At 42.5% G+C, this 21,823-nt stretch overlaps 1 protein-coding gene and 2 long non-coding RNA genes across 18 annotated transcripts in view; 1 reads left to right on the forward strand and 2 right to left on the reverse strand.

Annotated features, from left to right (window-relative positions):
* Window positions 1-21,823, reverse strand: part of EPB41L2 (erythrocyte membrane protein band 4.1 like 2) — a 278,051-nt gene that overhangs the window by 188,804 nt on the left and 67,424 nt on the right. For all 15 annotated transcript variants that reach the window (XM_068231559.1, XM_068231555.1, XM_068231551.1 and 12 more), the window contains one exon: window positions 11,325-11,376. The gene's annotated coding sequence lies outside the window, so the exon portion shown is untranslated. The remainder of the gene's footprint in view (window positions 1-11,324; window positions 11,377-21,823) is intronic.
* On the reverse strand, window positions 11,827-12,596 carry LOC137570763 (uncharacterized). Its single transcript, XR_011031172.1, has 2 exons — window positions 12,297-12,596; window positions 11,827-11,925 (listed from the first exon to the last, which is right to left on the reverse strand). It is a non-coding gene; the product is annotated as an uncharacterized lncRNA (long non-coding RNA).
* The window catches only part of LOC137503891 (uncharacterized), a 65,127-nt gene continuing 56,490 nt past the window's right edge, over window positions 13,187-21,823 (forward strand). For both annotated transcript variants that reach the window (XR_011019368.1, XR_011019367.1), the window contains exons 1-2: window positions 13,187-13,479; window positions 13,851-13,979. This is a non-coding gene — a long non-coding RNA (uncharacterized lncRNA). The remainder of the gene's footprint in view (window positions 13,480-13,850; window positions 13,980-21,823) is intronic.

A 21,823-nucleotide genomic window follows, 5' to 3' on the forward strand; every position in this document is an offset into this window, starting at 1 on the left:
GTGACAAAAAAAAAAAAAAAAAAAAAGCCCTTAGACACTTATCTTCTGGGCCTCCATGACTAGCTATGCACAATTTGCATGTCTCCACGTAGCCCTACACCTACAGCTAATGTCCTTTTCACTCCAGTTTAGTAATGCAGCTATGCAACTAGGGCTGCATGATCTTGGGTAAAAATCGAAATTGCAATTTTTCTGTCAGAAATTGTGATTTCGATTTTTTTCACGATTTTTTCCAAAACAAGGTTTAGCTTGTCCTAGTGTACAGTGTCGTGCGCAGCGGGTTTTGGGGGGGGGGGGGGCGAGGGTGCAGCGGCATAGCTAGCATAGTAGCCCCAATATAGGGAGTTTAGTTGCCCCAGTGTGGCTAGTATAGTGCTCCAGTATAGCTAGCATAGTGCCCCAGTATAGCTAGTATAGTGTCTCAGTATAGATAGTATAGTGCCCGGCAGTATGGGTAGGTAGTGCCTCAGTATAGCTAGTATAGTGCCCAGTATGGGTAGGTAGTGCCACAGTATAGCTAGTATAGTGCCCAGTATGGGTAGGTAGTGCCCCAGTATAGTTAGTATAGTGCCCCAGTATAGTGCCCAGTATGGGTAGGTATAGGTAGTGCCCCAGTATAGTTAGTATAGTGCCCCAGTATAGCTAGTATAGAGCCCCAGTATAGCTAGTATAGTGCCAGTATGGGTAGGTAGTGCCCCAGTATAGTTAGTATAGTGCCCAGTATGGGTAGGTAGTGCCCCAGTATAGCTAGTATAGTGCCCAGTATGGGTAGGTAGTGCCCAGTATGGGTAGGTAGTGCCCAGTATGGGTAGGTAGTGCCCCAGTATAGCTAGTATAGTGCCCACTATGGGTAGGTAGTGCGCCAGTATAGCTAGTAAAGTGCCCCAGTATAGCTAGTATAGTGCTGAGAATGAATGGGTAGTGCCTAGGGCTGCACGATTTCTCAGTTTTAAACCGAAACCGCGGTTCCTGTGAAGACGATTTTGGGATCGTCTGGAAACGGCGGTTTTCGGTCTTTAGTGCTTGCCCGCTTGGCCATGATCCGCCTACCTCAGCCGCTGCGCCGTGCCACAGAAGCAGTGCATATTTATGAGGTTAATGAGCCGGGCAGCGGGGGGGGAGGAGAGTTCAGTACAGAGCGGCATACAGCTTCTCCAATCGCTGGATAGCAATGGAATGACGGAGGCAGTAGGCGGAGCTGTACGCTCTAGTACAGCTCCGCCTACCGCTGCCGTCATACCATCGGTATCCAGCGATTGGAGAAGCTGTGTGCCGCTCTGGACTGAACTCTCCTCCCCCCGCTGCCCGGCTCATTAACCTCATAAATATGCACTGCTTCTGTGGCACCGCGCAGCGGCTGAGGTAAGCGGATCATGGCCAGGCGCGGGAATGGCCGCAACTGCGTACCAACCTACCTACCTATACTGCACACTTTACTAGCTGTACTGGGGCACTACCCATTCATACTGGGCACTATACTAGCTATACTGGCGCACTACCTACCCATAGTGGGCACTATACTAGCTATACTGAGCACTATACTAGCTATACTGGGGCACTATACTAACTATACTGGGGCACTACCTACCCATACTGGGCACTATACTAGCTATACTGGGGCACTACCTACCCATACTGGGCACTATACTAGCTATACTGGGGCACTATACTAACTATACTGGGGCACTACCTACCCATACTGGCACTATACTAGCTATACTGGGGCACTACCTACACATACTGGGCACTATACTAGCTATACTGGGGCACTACCTACCCATACTGGGCACTATACTAACTATACTGGGGCACTACCTACCCATACTGGGCACTATACTAGCTATACTGGGGCACTACCTACCTGTACTGGGCACTTTACGAGCTATACTGTGGCACTACCTACCCATACTGGGCACTATACTAGCTATACTGAGGCACTACCTACCCATACTGCCGGGCACTATACTATCTATACTGAGACACTATACTAGCTATACTGGGGCACTATGCTAGCTATACTGGAGCACTATACTAGCCACACTGGGGCAACTAAACTCCCTATATTGGGGCTACTATGCTAGCTATGCCGCTGCACCCTAGTCCCCCCCCCCCCCCCCGCCAAAACCCGCTGCGCACGACACTGTACACTAGGACAAGCTAAAGCTTGTTTTGGAAAAAATCGTGAAAAAAATCAAAATCACAATTTCTGACAGAAAAATCGCAATTTCAATTTTTACCCAAAATCGTGCAGCCCTAGTAGTGCCCCAGTACAGCTATTAAAGTGTGCAGTATAGGTAGGTAGGTACGCCGTTGTGGCCATGCCCGCGCCTGGCCATGATCCGCTTACCTCAGCCGCTGCGCCGTGCCACAGAAACAGTGCATATTTATGAGGTTAATGAGCCGGGCAGCGGGGGGAGGAGAATTCAGTCCAGAGCGGCACACAGCTTCTCCAATGGCTGGATACCGATGGTATGACGGCAGCGGTAGGCAGAGCTGTACTAGAGCCTACAGCTCCGCCTACTGCCTCCGTCATTCCATTGCTATCCAGTGATTGGAGAAGCTGTGTGCCGCTCTGTACTGAACTCTCCACCCCCCGCTGCCCGGCTCATTAACATCAATAAATATGCACTGCTTCTGTGGCTCGGCACAGCGGCTGCGGTAGGCGAGGATCATGGCCATGCGGGCAAGCACTAAAGACCGAAAACCGCCGGATCCAGACGATCCCAAAGCCGTCTTCACAGAAACCGCGGTTTCTGTTTAAAACCGAGAAATCGTGCAGCCCTATATGCAACCCTCTGCAGCTCCTCCTCCCATCTGCACACATGAGCTGTGAGAGGAATGAACATACTGCCGTGTCATGGATGCTGAGGAGTACTGCAATGAGAGGCAGAACCTAGGACTGTGTGATCAACCCCCAATGGTTTACCTGCAGTAATTCAGCATCCAACCCACAGTCTGTTTCAGCATTCCTTTGAACCAAACCATAGTATGTCCCAATGCTGAATTGTCCCTGTGAAGTTAAATTTTAAGTTTCCACTTTACCTACAGTATAAACAGTTGAGTATTTTACTATCTCCACAGTATATATGAGGGCATGCCACTGTCAACAAAATACATAAAGGTGTGCATTCCACTGGTCCCCAGTGTGTATTCCAAGGTCTCCATTAGTATATACCACCTTCCCAGTTTTTCCCAGCATTCCACTGTCCACCGGCAGAAAATTCCAACATGCCAGTGTCCGGTGTCATATTCCAGCTTCCCATGTGAAGTATTCCAACATTCCAGCATCCCCTGCCATACTCCAGCATCCTGTGGCTCCTTTAAGGGCCCGTTTCCACTAGAGCGAATCCGCATGCGTTGTCTGCATGCGGATTCGCATAACATTACAAGTGGATGGCCCTGTTTCCACTTGTCAGTTTTTTGGTGCGTTTTTCTGTGCAGGATTTTTCTGCACGGTAGAGCCATTCCACACACAGGCAATTCGCAGGCAATGTATTTAATAGGGGAAATCGCACATGCATTTTTTGCCGCAATTTCACGTGCGAATTCGCACCAAAAGTAATCTAAACTGAACCAGGCAGTGACATGGTTAAATTCGCATATACCCTGCCTATGCGAAATCGTGGCAAAAAATGCACGTGGAATCGCATCCGCATGCGATTTTGTCAGCGGTGGAATCCCGGCGATTCACACCGCACTAGTGGAAACGAGCCCAAAGGGCCCTTTTCCACTAGAGCGATTGTGATTGCTGAATCGCAAAATCGCAAATCGCTAGTGATTTTTAAATCGCTAGAGTTGTTACTTTATCATAGAAATCATGAGAAGTATTTTCCACTACAGTGATTCGATTTGGAAATCGCTAATCGCAAATCGCAATCGCTTGCTGGAGCGATTTTTACAATGATAATGCAATGCAAATAAAAATCGCAAATCGCAATCGCATAACAGAATTAATGAAAGATCGCAATCGCAATCACTCACGTTTGTGATTTGTGATTGCGATTGCTAGTGGAAAAGGGGCCTAAGGCATCCACAAACGACTGTAGGAGCAGCACAATGTGAAGTGTTGGCATGTCTCATCCCTACCCAGTGTCTCTTACACAAGCCTACAAAGCAACGAATGGGTCGGCACCACCAGAAGTAGTTAAAGCCTTTTTTATTGCATCAAAAACTGCTGCAGTGAAAGATAGCTGTTTTAGGCAGACTTGTCCTTTATAAAACTGCATAAGCCACAGTACATAAATCAACCATCACCTTCAAATAGTGTTTTCTGAGGAGCATGCATGCTTTAATATGGCTAGCTAATGGGTCAGTGCTTCTCATATGCCTGTATGCATTTTTTTTTTTAATACACACGCATTTGCAGTGGGGTGATTCAGTTATATAATAGATCTTTCTCTGGCCCCACCCAGGCAAATGCCAATTGGGCATGTGACTTAGTTATGGTGTATTTAAAGGTCATGGTTGATTTATGATGCAACAAAAGAACTTCAACTACTTCTGGTGGTGCTGACCTATTCGTTGGGTGGGGAGGGTACAAGTTGTCTTGCATTGGTATTCAAATAAGACAGAAATTGCCCTATCTTGATTTACAAATTCATTTCCACCAATCAGTAGCTTGCATTTCTCAGGAGTTTGGTTTACATGAGGCAAAACTAGCTTGTAAATAGGAGCCATAAAAGAAAAAAAAAAAAAAATTGGAAAAAACATTCCTTCTGGTACAGAAAAATCTGACCTAATCAAGCAACAGCAGTTTACTATGTTTGCTCATTGCTGTTCATAACTAGTTTCATATATAAAAACACTTTATAGTACTGTGGGTGTTGATTGCTAATCATCTTTTCGACATACAAGTAAAGGGTGTTTATGAGTGCTGGGCCCTTCAATTAGTATGCATTCTTTGGGCATGATATTTATTATGGAGCAGCTTTTTCAAAAAGCAAAAACAGATGTTAAAGTCCATTCTTCAGACAACACCAGAACGGGATAGCATAGATTGAGCTGAAGGCATTCCAAGTAATTATACTGATGAAAAAAATAAAATTCTTTAAAACAAATTGAGTGTATTCAATGGAGCAAAAGTCTCTCAGTGTAAGTCACAGGCATAGTTCGGCCCAAAAGTTTCAGGTTTTAATCAAGCAAAGTTTGCAAACAAAGAGAAATACAAATGGCATTGCAGAATGTTTCACAGCTGCAGACAGACACAAAAACAACCACAGATCTAGCTTGTCCCAAACTTTTCCCAAATAAACCTCATGACTGAAATCGAAATGGAGGATGACTGTTACACAGAGAGCAAGTACAAATAGTCCCCTACTTACAAATTAATCGAGTTCTCAACGTCTAATACAATACTCTAGTTGTCCTCATGTACAAAATACTGTGTATTGTACTGATATTTCAGGTTACCATATTCTATTAACTGTTGTAAGTAGTATGTATATTGTATAACTAGCCCACCTTTTGTTTCCTCCCTATTCCAGCAGACCTGAACTCAGAACTTCCTTTCTGCTCTGAAAGCTAAGCAACAACATATTAACCTTTAAAGAAAAACATTTTTGTTACCACTGATACAAAATCCTGCAATAAATCTGCAGTGTTTCGACTTCCTGCTTTCACGTAAGCCGACATATTAACATCCTGTGTTTACCAATTAGCTGCTCTGCCTGGCAGCCAGCTGACTCAGCTGAGATCAAATTACAACTTGTTATTAGTCACAGATGAGGAGGAATTAGAGAGGCTAAACTCTAAATACATACAGGGTGCATTGCTCAATGTTTTCCTTCTGTCCGATGCAAGAGTTCAGATCCACTTTAAAATTGTAAGCGGTCAAGGGCTCTATCCCCTTTTGTGTCTTAGAATTTGCTACACATTTTGACCATCATGTTACATTTATCCGTGTAATTACTATGTCTACCAATTCTGCATTATATAACAATGTCTATATTTTATGTATACCATTGTCTATACTATGTACCCCATGATAGTTTCTTACTCTGTAAGCCCTATCGAATAGGTTGATGCTTCATAAATCAATAATAAAAACCACATTAAAGCACCTTGTAAACAACCAAAAACACTGTTTATACTGTTAATTCAAGTCCAGAGCTGTTGAAAAGTAAACCATTTACCCACAAGAACCATCTTACAAAACAATTTGACTTGCAATCAACCTCTTTGAACACAACTTGTTTGTAACTAAAAGTACTGCCTGTATAAACATAAAAAAAAAAAAAAAGTTCACACCAAACTTCTAAAAAACAGAAAAGTGTGACAGTGTAAGCTCAAGACGTATTTTGTAGCAGTAAGGACTTATTCACACTAAGGGCACTTTTGGCTTTTTTTAAGCGCCGTCGATTTTCAAAATCGCCCTAAAAGCGCTTGTGCAATGATTCCCTATGAGAGTGTTCACATCTGAGCGGATTGATTCCAATCCGCTCACCAAAGTGCTGCCTGTACCATTTTTTGCCTCAACGGACGGTATAGGGAAATCGCAAAACGATTGAAAAAGCGCTTTGTATAGCGATTTCCTCAGCACTTTTAAGAATAAATACATTGTATTTATTCTCTTCCGGGTCAAAGAGTTCACTTCCTGACTTGCGTGAAAGTGAAAAAACAAATCATGCTGCAAAAAAAAAAAAAAAAAAAAAAAAAAAAAAAAAAAAAAAGTAAAAAAGTGATTTACTACCCAAAAAAATAAATAAAAAAAAAAAAAAAAAAAATCGCGTTGTGCAGGTAAGCGCTAAAAATAATCGCTTGTAAAACGCTGGCATCAGCAATTATGATTTTAGATGTGAACAAGGCCTAAATGTTTACCGACTGCAACCCTATTAAACATCTACTGATGTGAATAGTGAAGAAAATAAATGACAATTTATTGAAGGTCAACTACACAAGAGAGGTATTATGGAGGCTGCCACATTTATTTCCTTTTGAACAATACCAGTTGCCTGGTGTCTTGCTGATCTTTCATGCATCAGAAGGGTCCGAGATACACCTGAAACAAGCATTTGACAAATACAGTCACACTTCAGTCAAACATCTGATCTGCATGCTTGTTCAGGGTCTATCACTAAACGTATCAGAGGATCAGCAGAACAGCAAGGTAATTTTCATTGTTTAAACAGAAATAAATATGACAGCATCCACGTTATATCACTCTCAATTTAGTTGTCCTTTAGGCTGGTTTCACACCAGGACGTTGCGTTTTAGGGGACGTTATGGTCGCATAACGTGCCCCTAACGCAACGCCTGGTGCTCTCTGCTGTGGACGTCAAAGCGAGCCGCGTTGTGCAGCTCACTCTGGCGTCCGTGATGCATACTCTTGGACGCATGCGGCATCACGTGGTCCCGCCCGGCAAATCGTCGCAGAGAGCGGCCGCTCCAGGAAGTAAACACTGCACGTCACTGAGTGCAGTGAATATTAATTAGCCACGTGCCTGGCCGCTCCACCCTAACGTTACTAAGCATGTGCAGTCTAACGCGGCTCTGCCGCTTATAAAGTACTGCATGCAGTACGTTGTCTTATGGCGCAGCGTTACTAAGTAACGCAACGTGGGCACTGTGAACAGCCCATTGATTTTTCATTGCTGTGCGGTGGGGTGCGTTACAGGCTGCTCTAACGTGCGCCTGTAACGTCCCACTGTGAAACCAGCCTTAAAGCCCATCTCCAGGCACAGACCCAAAAACTTTAGTGCAGTACCGTAGTAGTCATTGCACATATGTTAAAGTGGATCCTTACTCATTGCATAATTGTGTTCCTTACATATAGTTTATAGGGCATTTCTCAAGCCAAATACTTTTTACGTTTTAATATTCTAATTCCCTATAAACTAAACAAGCCTCGCCCACAGCCTTTTAAGAGTGCCTTGGCACTGTAGCAAGGGCTTATGGGAGCTCAGTCTGGGCAGGAGGAGGTTACTAGCCAGAGATTTCAGAGGCAGAGGGAAGGAGGGAGGAGGAGAGGGGACTGAATTTGTCTCAGCCTGAGGGCTGGAGATGCTATCAGCTTGCCTGTGTGTAATGTGACAGACAAAACATGGCTGCCGTCGTATAACAGGAATAAATAATCATAAACAGTTGAAGCTGTTTGCAGCTAGATTTGCTGTGTAAACTATCTAAACTTTAGATAAGATAAATAGACAAGTTACTTGTTATAGTTAGTTTTTCATCTCGGATCCACTTTAAAAAAAAGAGGTTTGAGCATCTTAAAAAAAAAAAAAAAAAAAAAACCTTAACATTTTGATCCTATAGCCAGAGGCAACAACAGATTGCAGTGAGTCAGCTCTGTGTGGCTGTGGCAGATGATGTCACTTGTACTGCATCATTGCCACGGTTTAGACTGCAGTGGGGAAGTTACAGAGGGAACCTGTTTGGGAAGACTGCAGCCTGTTCCTGAAAGATTAATCATTCACTATTTGTGTGACTGGAATCATGTGTACACAGCTCAACAAGACTTTTTGTTCCATCTAAAGCCAGGCTGTTTAGTCTTGATAAACATTGCTGTGCATACATATGAATACAGGTCCACAGCCACAAATCCTCTAAGCTCTCAGAAACATTCACTAGTCCAAAACCTCAGGCAGAGGTGCTAAGCATTTTTCACATTTCAACTGGAGCAGATGGATTCCACAGAATATAGCCTACCTGCAACAGGAGACTATTGTGCATTTGTGTACCGTTCATGTCCCCAGTGTTCTCCCCAGGCTCTTTTAGCTGGGCGCTCAACCCGGCTAGTTTTGGTTAGCACCGACTTATCAGCTCACCTCCTCCTATGCTGTAAGGAGAGTTGCCCAAAGAAGCACCTGCCCTGCATTCTCATCTCGCCCCACCCGGCTACTTTTTAAATCCACCCGGCTACTTTTTCATGCCACCCGGCTGGAAAAAAGATTCTGGGGAGAACACTGTGTCCATATTACTGGAGAGGATACAATGGATCCGCTGGTAAAGGCAGGTGTCAACAAATCATACGACTAACAAAGGATCCTTTTGAGTTTTTAAAAAATATGTCTGTTTTGTGTTGTAGTGGGAAAGGAGCCGCACATTTTCTGTAACATTTAAACTTGGTGCCACCCCTTCCACAAGGCTTTCAAATGGCAACTTATGCCACTGCTTGTCAAGTGATAGCAAATTGAGACATGCATTGTTCACAGTGAGCAACGTTTGATTATGTAGTTAATCATATGCTCAGCTTACAGTACCAAAGACCTGCACCCACCACAAAAATGTGCTCCCTCAAGGACCTTTCAACATGCAGGCATGCTTAATGACCAAGATGCACGGCTAATGCTACATACACACTTGAGATAAAAGTCTTTGGAACAGGCAAGATCACAGACCAATTTTACCCCCTTCCATATAGTATGAGTGCCATTCTCTACACAGTCTTTTCTATTAAGCTGAACTCCCCATCAGATCAACATCTTTGCAAGATGCTGCACACAAAGACGCTGTACACATGCAAAATATCAGTATCTGCAAAAAAACTGTTCTTGCAAAAGATCCATTCCTGCAAAATGCATTCATAGTCTATGATAGCTGCAGATCTCAATACACACCTTGTTTAACAGACATTCATCTGCAGATCTGACAATCATCTGCAGATCTGAAGATCCATCCTGGTGGATCTGATCTGCAGATGAATGTCTGTTAAACAAGGTGTGTATGAGGATCTGCAGATATCATAGACTATGAATGCATTTTGCAGGAACGGATCTTTTGCAGGAACAGATTTTTTGCAGATACTGATCTTTTGAATGTGTACAGCATCTTTGTGTGCAGCATCTTGCAAAGATGTTTATATGATGGGGAGTTCAGCTCAATAGAATAGACTGTGTAGAGTATGGCTCTCATACTACCTGGAATGGAGTAAAATTGGTCTGTGATCTTGCCTTTTCCAAAGACTTATCTCAAGTGTGTATGTAGCATTAGCTGCAATGGAGGAAAGTGAGCTCACTAATTATGCAGTAAGGGTCCTTTTCCATTGCAGACCAATTTTGATGTGCGATTTTTGTGCGTTTGCGTTTTTTTGATTGGCAAGTGTTTAGATTTTTTTTTTTTTTTTAGATACCAGTGGTTAAATCAATACAAAACGCAAACGCATTTCTGTGTGTTTTTCATGCATTCCTATAATTTACATTGAAATGCAAAATGCATCATAATCGCACAGACATGCTTTTTTTGCGTTTGCTGGGTTTTTTTTAATCTGAACGCAGCAGTGGAAAAGACCACCCAAGATTCTTATTTTAAACAGGCTGCACTTAAGAATCAGCAAACGCATGCGTTTTGCGCTTTTTTACAAAAACGCAGCTAGTGGAAAAGGGCCCTAGAGCAGAAATGTGCAAGGTAGATGGGCAAATTATGTATGTTGACAGCTTACACAATTCACATAGTTTTCCTGAAGTCAGCCCTAAAGCAAATCTAAAGCAAAGCAGGAAATAAAGGTTAGATGATCCCCTATGCTGAGAGAAGGCTCTGGATGCCGTAGAGCATTCCTGGTCCTATCTCCGTGCCCTCAATCCACCGCTGTCCCACCAGACTTTCACACCCACCCCTGTAAAATTCTGCACCTTTGGGAGTCCTCTGAAGACTGCAGAAGCAGACAGGCAAGCTTGTACGTGCGCAGTATGGACCTGCTCATCTTCAGAGCTATCTGGGGCTGCAAGAGGCTTCCGAAGCATTCATGAGGACTTCTGAAGGCGTATTCAACTGGTTAGTCGAATAACCAACTTTCATAGAGGGACAGCGGTGGATTTAGGGCACAGAGAGAGGACCAGGAAGGCTCTATGGGATTCAGAGCCTTCCCTCTCCATAAATAAGAGTATCTAACATTTTTCCAGGTTCACTTTAGCATTACTTTAAAACAGTGAAGTATGACAAATGCTCTAATCATCAAATCTCAGAATATTTTCCTAACAAAGGAAGAGCAAATCATCTGCAACTTTCCCCTTCAAAAACGACAGAACTCAGTTACTGTGAGGTAGGGAATCAGGCGAGACTAGACAGGGTTCGTCCTTGGAGGGATCGTGCTCACACATGCGGAAAGGAAACTTGCTGCATGAAGCATAAGTATCACAAACGGTGTGCAATTCCCATTTCCCAGTCAGCTTCTTCAGCAGACTGGGCGACACGTGCGGAAGAGGGCATTTAGAAGGAAAAAACATTTGCGGGAAATCTGCAGTCATTTTCCATAGACCAATGGTGAACCCTGCCTGGCTCAGTAATCTCATGCAAGGTGTGTGACGTTTCAAGGAGAATGAACCTGAAAACTAGATTCAACTGCTTAACAAGCCCCTAAAAGAATAGAAGAAAAATATGTTATTCACCTCAAGAATCCAGGGTGTGGTAGAAGAATTGCAATCACATGTGAGTTCTCTCCTAAGAAAGAAAAAAAAAGGATAACATTAGAACAAGGTCTCTAGAAACACATTTCTAAGTAGCATTGTAACTCATTTATTTCTAAAAGCCCAATATCTTGTGCATGTCGGGAAACAAAAAGGAAAAGAAAACGGGAGCCCCCAATAGTGTATTACTAATGATATAGATAGCGTATTGATAAAAATCAGAGATATACTCACAAACACGGGTTGCCAAATTGTAGGCAACCACTGAATGCACAGATGGGGATATTGACCCTGTCCCCACGCAGGTTAAGAAGTCGCTCTCCGTAGAAAAAGAAAGGGGTGTTCACACCCATCCACCAGGTGGATAATATTGTACAAAGGATACAGAGGCGCCAAAAGAATAAAAAACGGACTTATTTAAAAGGATAAAACAAGGGGGTAAGGGTGGACTTACCTCCCCAATTATTCACACACCACAAATGTGTTATAGTATGCAACAAAACGTTTAATCTGTACTCCAAAAATGCAACGCGTTTCGCGGGTCTCAAGCCCGCTTCATCAGGCAAAGTATAGGAAGGAGCAGCTGTAACAAACAAAAAAAGAATCCATAGACATACAATCTAAAACAATGGCATCAGCAGAAGGTACAATAATCTCACAGAAATAAAAAACATAATAGATGATTGAAGAACATATAGAATAATAAGTATATACCTGTCCAAATGCAAATTGCAAATCGCAACTCAAAAATGCAATCATAACGCATAGTAAATATAAATATAAATGTGACAAGGACCATATGCTCATAATAAATGCCCAATACATTTAAACTAGAAAGGATGCAATCCCAATGGTAGCAGTGCATAGTCCACCCTCACTATATGTCCCATATAACATGTATTGCTGGTAAATGCATCATATTATTTGCCCCCATAAGGATTGGATGAATCTTACCTTACAAGGTGTGCAGCATAGCGCAGCGCCTCTGTAGCGAGCGGGCGCTGCGCCGACATCTGATATACTCTCTTGCCGCTTTGTGCAAACAAAGCTGGCGGGAGATTCGTGCGGGGGGCGTGATCTGTAGGGGGCGTGGCGGAATGCAGTGTCTATGCGCAAGAGCGGTGTAGCGGAAGTGCGTCGATTGAGGGCACACTCTCCGCCGCCGCCATGTCATGGTAGGGCAGCGCTTGCGTACTGAGCCTTCCAGAGGGTCAGCAGACGGAAGTGTGTCAGCAGAGGGCAAGCTGTCTGCGTCTACCATATTGGGAATGGGCTTGCTGCTGGATTAGACTGTAGTAAATAAATACAATAAGATAAATACAATAAAAGGAAATAAAAGGAAATAAAACGGGCGAAATATGATTGAGTGGAATAAAACAAGGGGGAAGGGGAAAAGAATTAACACTAAATGTATCTTAGCATTGATACATGGGAAAGATATTTTACCACCATAAAAGTGGTCCTCTAACACCACCCAGTGGTATACATGTAAAACCAGAAAAAGGATGGATTTTTCACTATATGCAGTTCTACAATCAATAAAAAAATTAATAATCAAATAATCATCAGAAAAATAATCAGCACATTACTAATAATAACTTGAAAAAGGAGGTTGGTACAATAGATGGTAATTGATGAACGGTTAATAAAACCTCAAGTTATGGGGATAATTGCAATGATAATACAATAATGTTAAAAACACTCTATATAAAAAACACTTTATATAAAATCATATTTCGCCCGTTTTATTTCCTTTTATTTCCTTTTATTGTATTTATCTTATTGTATTTATTTACTACAGTCTAATCCAGCAGCAAGCCCATTCCCAATATGGTAGACGCAGACAGCTTGCCCTCTGCTGACACACTTCCGTCTGCTGACCCTCTGGAAGGCTCAGTACGCAAGCGCTGCCCTACCATGACATGGCGGCGGCGGAGAGTGTGCCCTCAATCGACGCACTTCCGCTACACCGCTCTTGCGCATAGACACTGCATTCCGCCACGCCCCCTACAGATCACGCCCCCCGCACGAATCTCCCGCCAGCTTTGTTTGCACAAAGCGGCAAGAGAGTATATCAGATGTCGGCGCAGCGCCCGCTCGCTACAGAGGCGCTGCGCTATGCTGCACACCTTGTAAGGTAAGATTCATCCAATCCTTATGGGGGCAAATAATATGATGCATTTACCAGCAATACATGTTATATGGGACATATAGTGAGGGTGGACTATGCACTGCTACCATTGGGATTGCATCCTTTCTAGTTTAAATGTATTGGGCATTTATTATGAGCATATGGTCCTTGTCACATTTATATTTATATTTACTATGCGTTATGATTGCATTTTTGAGTTGCGATTTGCAATTTGCATTTGGACAGGTATATACTTATTATTCTATATGTTCTTCAATCATCTATTATGTTTTTTATTTCTGTGAGATTATTGTACCTTCTGCTGATGCCATTGTTTTAGATTGTATGTCTATGGATTCTTTTTTTGTTTGTTACAGCTGCTCCTTCCTATACTTTGCCTGATGAAGCGGGCTTGAGACCCGCGAAACGCGTTGCATTTTTGGAGTACAGATTAAACGTTTTGTTGCATACTATAACACATTTGTGGTGTGTGAATAATTGGGGAGGTAAGTCCACCCTTACCCCCTTGTTTTATCCTTTTAAATAAGTCCGTTTTTTATTCTTTTGGCGCCTCTGTATCCTTTGTACAATATCTTGTGCATGGCTGGTGTACAGAAAGAAAAAAAAAGGGGGGTAGACCATCTTCATTCCATGTAACTTCTGGGCATTACGTTTCTATTATCAATTCTAATTTTTAGATATTAGGGGTGGGGGTTTTACCATACTAACTAATAGCAGATTTCTTAAACTCTTCTGATATTTCATAGTGTGAACCAAACATTTATGATCTACAATAACAAACAGTTTACTAGAATATTTGGGTACTTATCCGTTAGCCGGGCGCATCCGGCAGGTGGCGACAAAACTCCATCAGAGTTACATCTTTCCCTACTATCCATGGCGGCCTGGAGGGGGAATAGTAATTAGCGCCACCTGCCAGATGCGCCCGGCTAACGGATAAGTACCAATATTTGTTGCAACAGCACTGGGTAGAACAAGTGGTAGTATTCATTTAGGCCTCTTTCACAGTGCAACGTTAAAGTCGCACGTAAGAAAATGTCTTAACTTGGACTAACGCACAGCAGTATTAAGTCTGTGCAACAGTGCACACGTTGCGTTGTGTGTAACGTGTAGCAATATTTAGAAAGTGTTGCATGCTGTGCGTTTAGCTGACAGGAGGTGAATTCACAGCAGTCAGTTGCCCCTGGGGGGGGGGGGGGTTGTCTTACACTAGACATTTTAGTTTTCTCAAATAATGAAGTCATGGAAACGACCAAACCCTTAGGGTAGGAACACACTGAGGCCCCATTCACACTTTGAAAACGCAAAATGCCGGCAATTACCTTTTTTTTTGAGTGTGATTTTTGTGCGATTTCACTGGACACTTCAGCGATTTTCCCGCGATCGCATTTAACACTTCTATAGCACTGAAACGCATTCGCCGGGAAATCGCCTGAAAATGGTGCGGGCTATGCATTGCATTTGGCGATTTGCGTTAATCGGCGGCGATTAACGCAAATCGTCCAAGTAAAAACTGGCCTATAGGGTATTAAAGCACTAGCTTACAAAAGCTCTAGAGCGTTTTGCCGAAATCGCTGGCAAAACGCTCTAAGTCAATGGGCTGCATGAAAAAAAAAATTAAAAAAACAAATAAAAATAAAACCCCTTGTTCTGCAATGTGCATTTTCTGCAGAAATTGCTGCATATTTTTCCAAAACGCATCTAAAATGCACGTAATGTATGTCAAATGGTGATGCCGAGGTATAGCGTTTTATTGCGTTTGTTTTTTAAAACAAAGTTTGATGATGCATTTCCACATTTTTTTGACTTCCTAGTGATGAGTCAGAGAGGACATCGAAAATGTGTTTTTATACTGGCCACATTCCCAAAAAATTAGCTTAAAACCGCATATCAGAAACGCTCAAAAATTGAATTGTGATTCATATGTGTGAAACGCAAACGCAGCAAAAAAAGGCATGTGCGAAACGCAAACGCACTCAAAATGCACTTTACTATGACAAAAAACGCCCATACAGCAAAATGCAGCCTTTCACACACTGCCTAGTGTGTTCTCAGGCACACTTTGAATAAAACATCAGATAACAAGCATGTTACATAAAAATTCTTTATGCTCTGCCTTTGACACGGAAGACCTGGGTTCAAATCTTGGCTCTGCCTGTTCAGTAAGCCAGCACCTATTCAGTAGGAGACCTTGGGCCAGTCTCCCTAACACTGCTACTGCCTACAGAGCGCGTCCTAGTGGCTGCAGCTCTGGCGCTTTGAGTCCGCAAGGAGAAAAGCATGATATAAATGTTCTGCGTTTGTTTGTAACATGCAGATTGTGCACTGTGTTATGCCTAGGACGGTCGTTCCACAACACAGTGAGAGATCTCGAATTTATCCTCCCTGGTGGTCAATTTTTTTTTTTTTAAATCATGTAGCTAGCCTAGCGCTAGCTACATGACAGCCGCTGAGCAGCTGCATCCCCCCACCCCCTCCGATCGCCTCTGGCGATTAGGCACATTAGGAAATCCGCTGCGGGGGGGGGGGGGGCGGAAAGCCGCTGCGGAGGATTTCTCAGGCCCCACTGGGCCGATTTGCATAATTTTTTTTATACATGCAGCTAGCACTTTGCTAGCTGCGTGTTACCTTTGATCGCCGGCGGGTGGCGGCGAATCGGCACGGAGTGGTGGCGATCAAAGGTAACACGCAGCTAGCAAAGTGCTAGCTGCATGTATATAAAAAAAATATATGCAAATCGGCCCAGTAGGGCCAGAGAAATCCTCCGCAGCGGCTTTCCCCGTGTCCAGCACGGGGTTACCGCTAAAGAGGTTAAGGGCCCGTTCACATCAGCAAACGTGGATGGCTGTACCTTCAGAACAACGCATACGAACGCACACCATCCGCGTTTCTATGCATTGTGTGGCTGATCCCATTCACTGAAGTGAATGAGTTAGCAGCGCGTTTTTGTTAAAAATGCGTGCAGCATGCGTTCCAGGACCCCACTGGTCCGGAACGCATGCAGTGTGAACATCAGACAGTGCAGTCTATGCACTTTTTGATGTCGTGCGTGTCGGCCTCCTGCACGCGTTCACGAAACACGGACTGAAACGTGTGCAGTGTGAATGTGGCCCAACTGGATTTGGAGAGGTATCACACTTGGGTCCAACGAAATGGCTGCGGTTTATCCACCAATGAGTGTATGCAGCAAAGTGCCTCCCCCCACATGAGGGAACCGCACTAATGTGGACAAGCCCATTGATTGACATGGGCTGTCACATCTGGAGCATTTCTGCTTGTGGGAAAAACCTGTGCGGTTCCCCAAAGTGTGACCACTGCCTGAATGTCCTCCCTTGATCTGTTGAGATTTGCATGTTAGGAGACAGTTTGTCCATCACTAGAAAAAGGTGCAGTTTGAAAGCTGGGGTAACAAAAAACCACATCACAGGAAGCAGCAGGACAAGGCAGAAGCATACAGTGTATTACAGCATATTGGCTTCTCCTAGTCTCATTTTCCTCTGGTTAGTAGTAATGAACTTCCTCACACTGAGGAATTGCCATCAGCTGTTATGTAAGTGAACAGCACCCCATTGGTGCACAGCTTTCATTAGAGAAGCCTTCTAATTAATGGTACTCTCCATTATAAACAGACAATTCCTCTTTATGTTAGCATGAGTGCTTCCAATTGTAATCAGTCCATGGAAAGTTCAGTCACATGGCTAAGCATGAGAATTACCATGTACATCTATAACAATCTGTTTGTTTCAAGATATGTGAAATGAAGTTTAATAAAGTTATGAACCATGTGCAGAAGCGCATAGAAAAGAATGGAGGGCTTATATCTCACTGCCAGCCAGATATTCTGGCACTACAACAACCATAAATAGATGTTGGCCTCACTGAAAGTACTTCGCTAGGCAGCTGTGTCAGCAACTATCCCTCTACAGCTTCTCACCCCATGGTTCTGACTCAATAAGCTTTTCCTCGTAGTTCTCACAGATGTTTTTGCATCATTTAAATAAAATCTTTCGTGACTACATCAAAAGACTAGAAAGTCATACCATCCCCCCCCCCCCCCCCCCCCCCCCACTAGTTTTTAGTACTTTTTCACTTGCTCAGTGCTAAAAATGTATTTTGGAAAGAAATTTATAAAATTATAAAAACAGCTATGTACTGCTACTTGTATGACGCATTGCACAAACAACGCCACATCTCGTTGCAGAAGTAGTAATAGTCCATTTTGGCTGTCACATTTATTGCAGCACGTCCCATTGGGATAATGCAAGAATGGCGGTGTGTGTTTAACCCAGAAACTATGCCTCACTGTACGGCCGTACTGCAGTGGTAGAGTGTGGTGCAACCTTTCAGGATTGTTGCGAATGTATTGTATGAAAGTATGAATGGGGCCTTAAGGTGGCCACACACAGACCATACAATTTTTTAAATATTTAAGAATGGCAATAAATTTTTCTGACTGATTTTAACATTTCATAAATATGACCAATGTACCACACACGTATGTTTAATTTTTTCCCCAATTATGATAAAAATGATGATACTCTGACAAAATTGCTAGGGTGTGTACATTAATAAATTGGCAAACACACACCATACAATCTTTAGAAACATTGAAGAAAAATATCTGGCATTCCGGATCGATAAAAATCGAAGAAAACGGGAAATCCGATCAGATTTTTCAGTCGAATGAAAAAAAAAAAAAGGCTTTCGATGTTTTCGGGAGATCCGAACGTTTATCGAATTACCGTAAAATCGGATCATTTTATTGTATCGTGTGTGGCCACCTTTAGTATTGATCTGAGGAAGACTAATAAATACAACTTGCTTTTGATTGTGGCCATGGTTGTATCCACTTTTTGGCCATTTGTAAAGTGTTGATTAATTAGAATGCTTGCCACCATTATATGAGGGTTGTCTGAAAAGTAACAGCAGTTTTCATTTGATCAATTAAAGGAAACATTTTACTTAGACACCAATTTAAAATTGCGCCACATTAACCACTTTTACTTACAACAACTTCTCAAGTTCCGCACCGTCAAATGTCCATCTTTATTAATAACTTACATTATATAAAACATGGTAAAAAAGCATGAGTCAATGGCAGATATCTTCCATTGACCCATGCTTTTTTTACCATGTTTTATATGAAGTTATCAATAAAGATGGATATTTGACGGTGCGGATCTTGAGAAGTTGTTGTAAGCACTTGGTACTCCAGAGTGGATACCTGCACGTCACAACACCATTGGTGCAGAAGCAAATTTGACTTAAGCATCACTCTTACTTAGGCATTTCTCATATCCTCTTACAAGGCTTTCAATTTCTTTGTTGTATTAGAATCCAGGGCTGTTGAGTAATTTTGGGTACCTGGAGTCAGTGGTTTCAAAACTGAGAAGTCGGATGATTTTTGTACCGACGCCACAGCCCTGCTAGCATCACACTTCTCACCTATAGGTTGGTGGGGGCTGCAATGCTGCAGAACACTTTCTGAAGTGTGACAAGAGGTGCAGGGTGAGAAGAGATGAACCTGACAGATGCAAGTTATTACATAGAAGAAATCCCTTGCATAGCAGGTAAAAGGTAAACGTGTGTTACCTTCTTCATGGCCCTCCTAGATTCAGCGATCTGAAAAGTAGTTCTTCTAATGAAATAATTGCATTTCCTGGCAAATAACCCAACAGTCTTCTTTATAAGCAGGTCTGTTATTTTTGTCATACTTCCCCAATGATCCCATTTTATTTCCCTGAACTTTCATTTCTAGGACTCCTCGGTTTAGTCATAAGCTCATCAGAAAATGCTGCCAGACTCCTTAAAAAAAAAAAAATATATATATTTTAATTATATATATATATATATATATATATATATATATATATATATATATATATATATATATATATATATATATATTTTTTCTCCGCATAGGGGTGCTATTTTGGCTGGGAACGTGTAGATACAGCCGCCTTCCCAGCCTGACAGGTTCTGACGGTGAAACCGGAAGTGCCCGCCAGCGGGACCCGGAGCATCAGAGCGACTCGTCGTGGGCACCGATCAGCTACAGGGGGCTGAGGTAAGCCCCAGGTGAGTAAAACTCAAATTATTTTTTACACTTAAGGTTCACTTTAACAGACATTCATCTGCATATCTGACAATCATCTGCAGATCTGAAGATCCATCCTGGTGGATCTGATCTGCAGATGAATGTCTGTTAAACAAGGTAAGTGTGAGGATCTGCAGATATAGACTATAAATGCATTTTGCAGGAACGGATCTTTTGCATATACTGATCTGTTGAATGTGTACAGCATCCTTGTTTTCAGCATCTTGCAAATATTTTTATCTGATGGGGAGTCCAGCTCAATAGAATAGACTGTGTAGACTAGAGTATGGCTCTCATACTACATGGAAGGGGGTAAAATTGGGTCTGTGATCTTTCATTTTCCAAAGACTTTTATCTGATGTGTGTACTCACCTAAAAGCTCTTGCCAAGATAATGCTATGGTTGTGATGCCACTAGAGCAATGCGAGATTATAAAACTAGCACTGCATTAGCAAGAGCTCTTCAAATCACTACTGGTTAGAAATGGCTGCTAGTGAGTTTGAGCCCTTAGGGCTGGGACCCACTAGAGCATTTTCAGCAACATTTTGTGATCGCTTTTAATCGCTAGCGATTTCACAAAACGCTTTGCCAATGTAAGTGGCTGGAGCAGATCCCACTGGAGCTACTAAAATCTAACAAAGCGCCTCCACAAATCACTAGCGATTGTGATAGCCCTTTGTAGTGGGTCCCAGCCCCAAGGGCTGGTTCCCACTGCAAGAGCTTTTTCTAAGCACAGTGATTTTAAAATCTCTTGCTAATGTAATACTAGGTGTGTGTTCTCACTTGAGCGATGGGATTTTATAAAAATCACCCACTGCATTGCATAAGCAACAGTTTTTCAAATCTCTAGCGCTTAAAAAGCTATTGCAGTGTAAATCAGCCCTTAGGGCTGATTCACACTATGAGAGCTTTTTAAACGTCAGATTTTAAAAGCTCTTGCTAATTAAATCCTATGATGGATTTTTACAAAATCACATTGCTCCAGTGTGAACACTCACATCGGATAACATTAGCAAGAGATTTGAAAATCACAAGCGCTTGGAAAAGCTCTTGCAGTTTGAACCAGCCCTTGGGGCTAGGAGTGGCAGAGCTGTATAAAATGTGCAACAATTGTAATCTGAGCAGATAATTACTTATTCAGAAAAAGGAATGTAACTGGGCTGTGTGTACTGAAAACTGGTAGAATACACATTCCACACTAGAATTGTAACAGAATTCGGGCTGTCGCGTTTGTAAAGGAGAGAGAGAGAGAGAGAGAGAGAGAGAGAGAGAGAGAGAGAGAGAGAGAGAGAGAGAGAGAGAGAGAGAAAGAGACAGACAGACAGACAGAGACACAGAGACACAGAGACACAGAGACAGACTCATTCAGGGACAGCAGGGGCTAAAATCAGCGCAATTCTATTAAGGGGCCAAAATCAAATTCCTAAAATTACTCTCGAAAATGCTTGGTTTTTACATGGAAGGGAAAAAAAAAAAAGCATATGCAATTTTTTTTAGAGTTATTTGTTATCTAAAGTGGTCCCCAACCCTAAAATTGAAGAAAGTGACAAAAGAAAGTCAACTCATTGTTGAAACCCTCAATACAAAGTGGCATTTTTGCTGGACATACAATTTACTACTATACCATTTGCCCTTGTATAAATAAGTAAAAACAAGTATACAATGCCTGGTCTTTAATATTCATTCTTATATGAACTACTGTATTTTTATAACTGCTGTGTTTTTCCCTAACGCTAGCTACAAAATTAGATACTGCTCACAGACAGACAGCATTTGGAACTTAACATTTTGCACGAGAGAACTAGACTGAAAAGGTCAAAAAAACAAAAACAGAAGAATTCTCTTCTTCATTCTTGGCTAAAATATTTGTGTGGAATGTCAACAGAGCTACACCAAGGAGAACAATCTTGGCTGGTCAGAAATCAGGAAGATGACTAGATTCTCCATAAGTCTCATTTCAACAACACTGGCAAGTTCACCCCGGACAGCAAGAAGCAATGGATCAGAGGGACAGGGAACAATCAATACTGTCAGGCCCCGTTTCCACTATCGCGAATCCGCATGAGTCTTGCGTATGCGGATTCGCATAGACAATATAAGTGAATGGGCCGGTTTCCACTTATGCGTCTGCGGGAGCGTTTTATTGTGCGGAGAAAATCTGCACGGAACACCCTGCAGAATTCACGTGCTTGTGGAATGCAGGCGAATCGCACACAATGTATTTAATAGGGA

Source organism: Hyperolius riggenbachi, chromosome 4 (genome assembly GCF_040937935.1).
Source record: "Hyperolius riggenbachi isolate aHypRig1 chromosome 4, aHypRig1.pri, whole genome shotgun sequence".
Lineage (NCBI taxonomy): Eukaryota > Metazoa > Chordata > Amphibia > Anura > Hyperoliidae > Hyperolius > Hyperolius riggenbachi.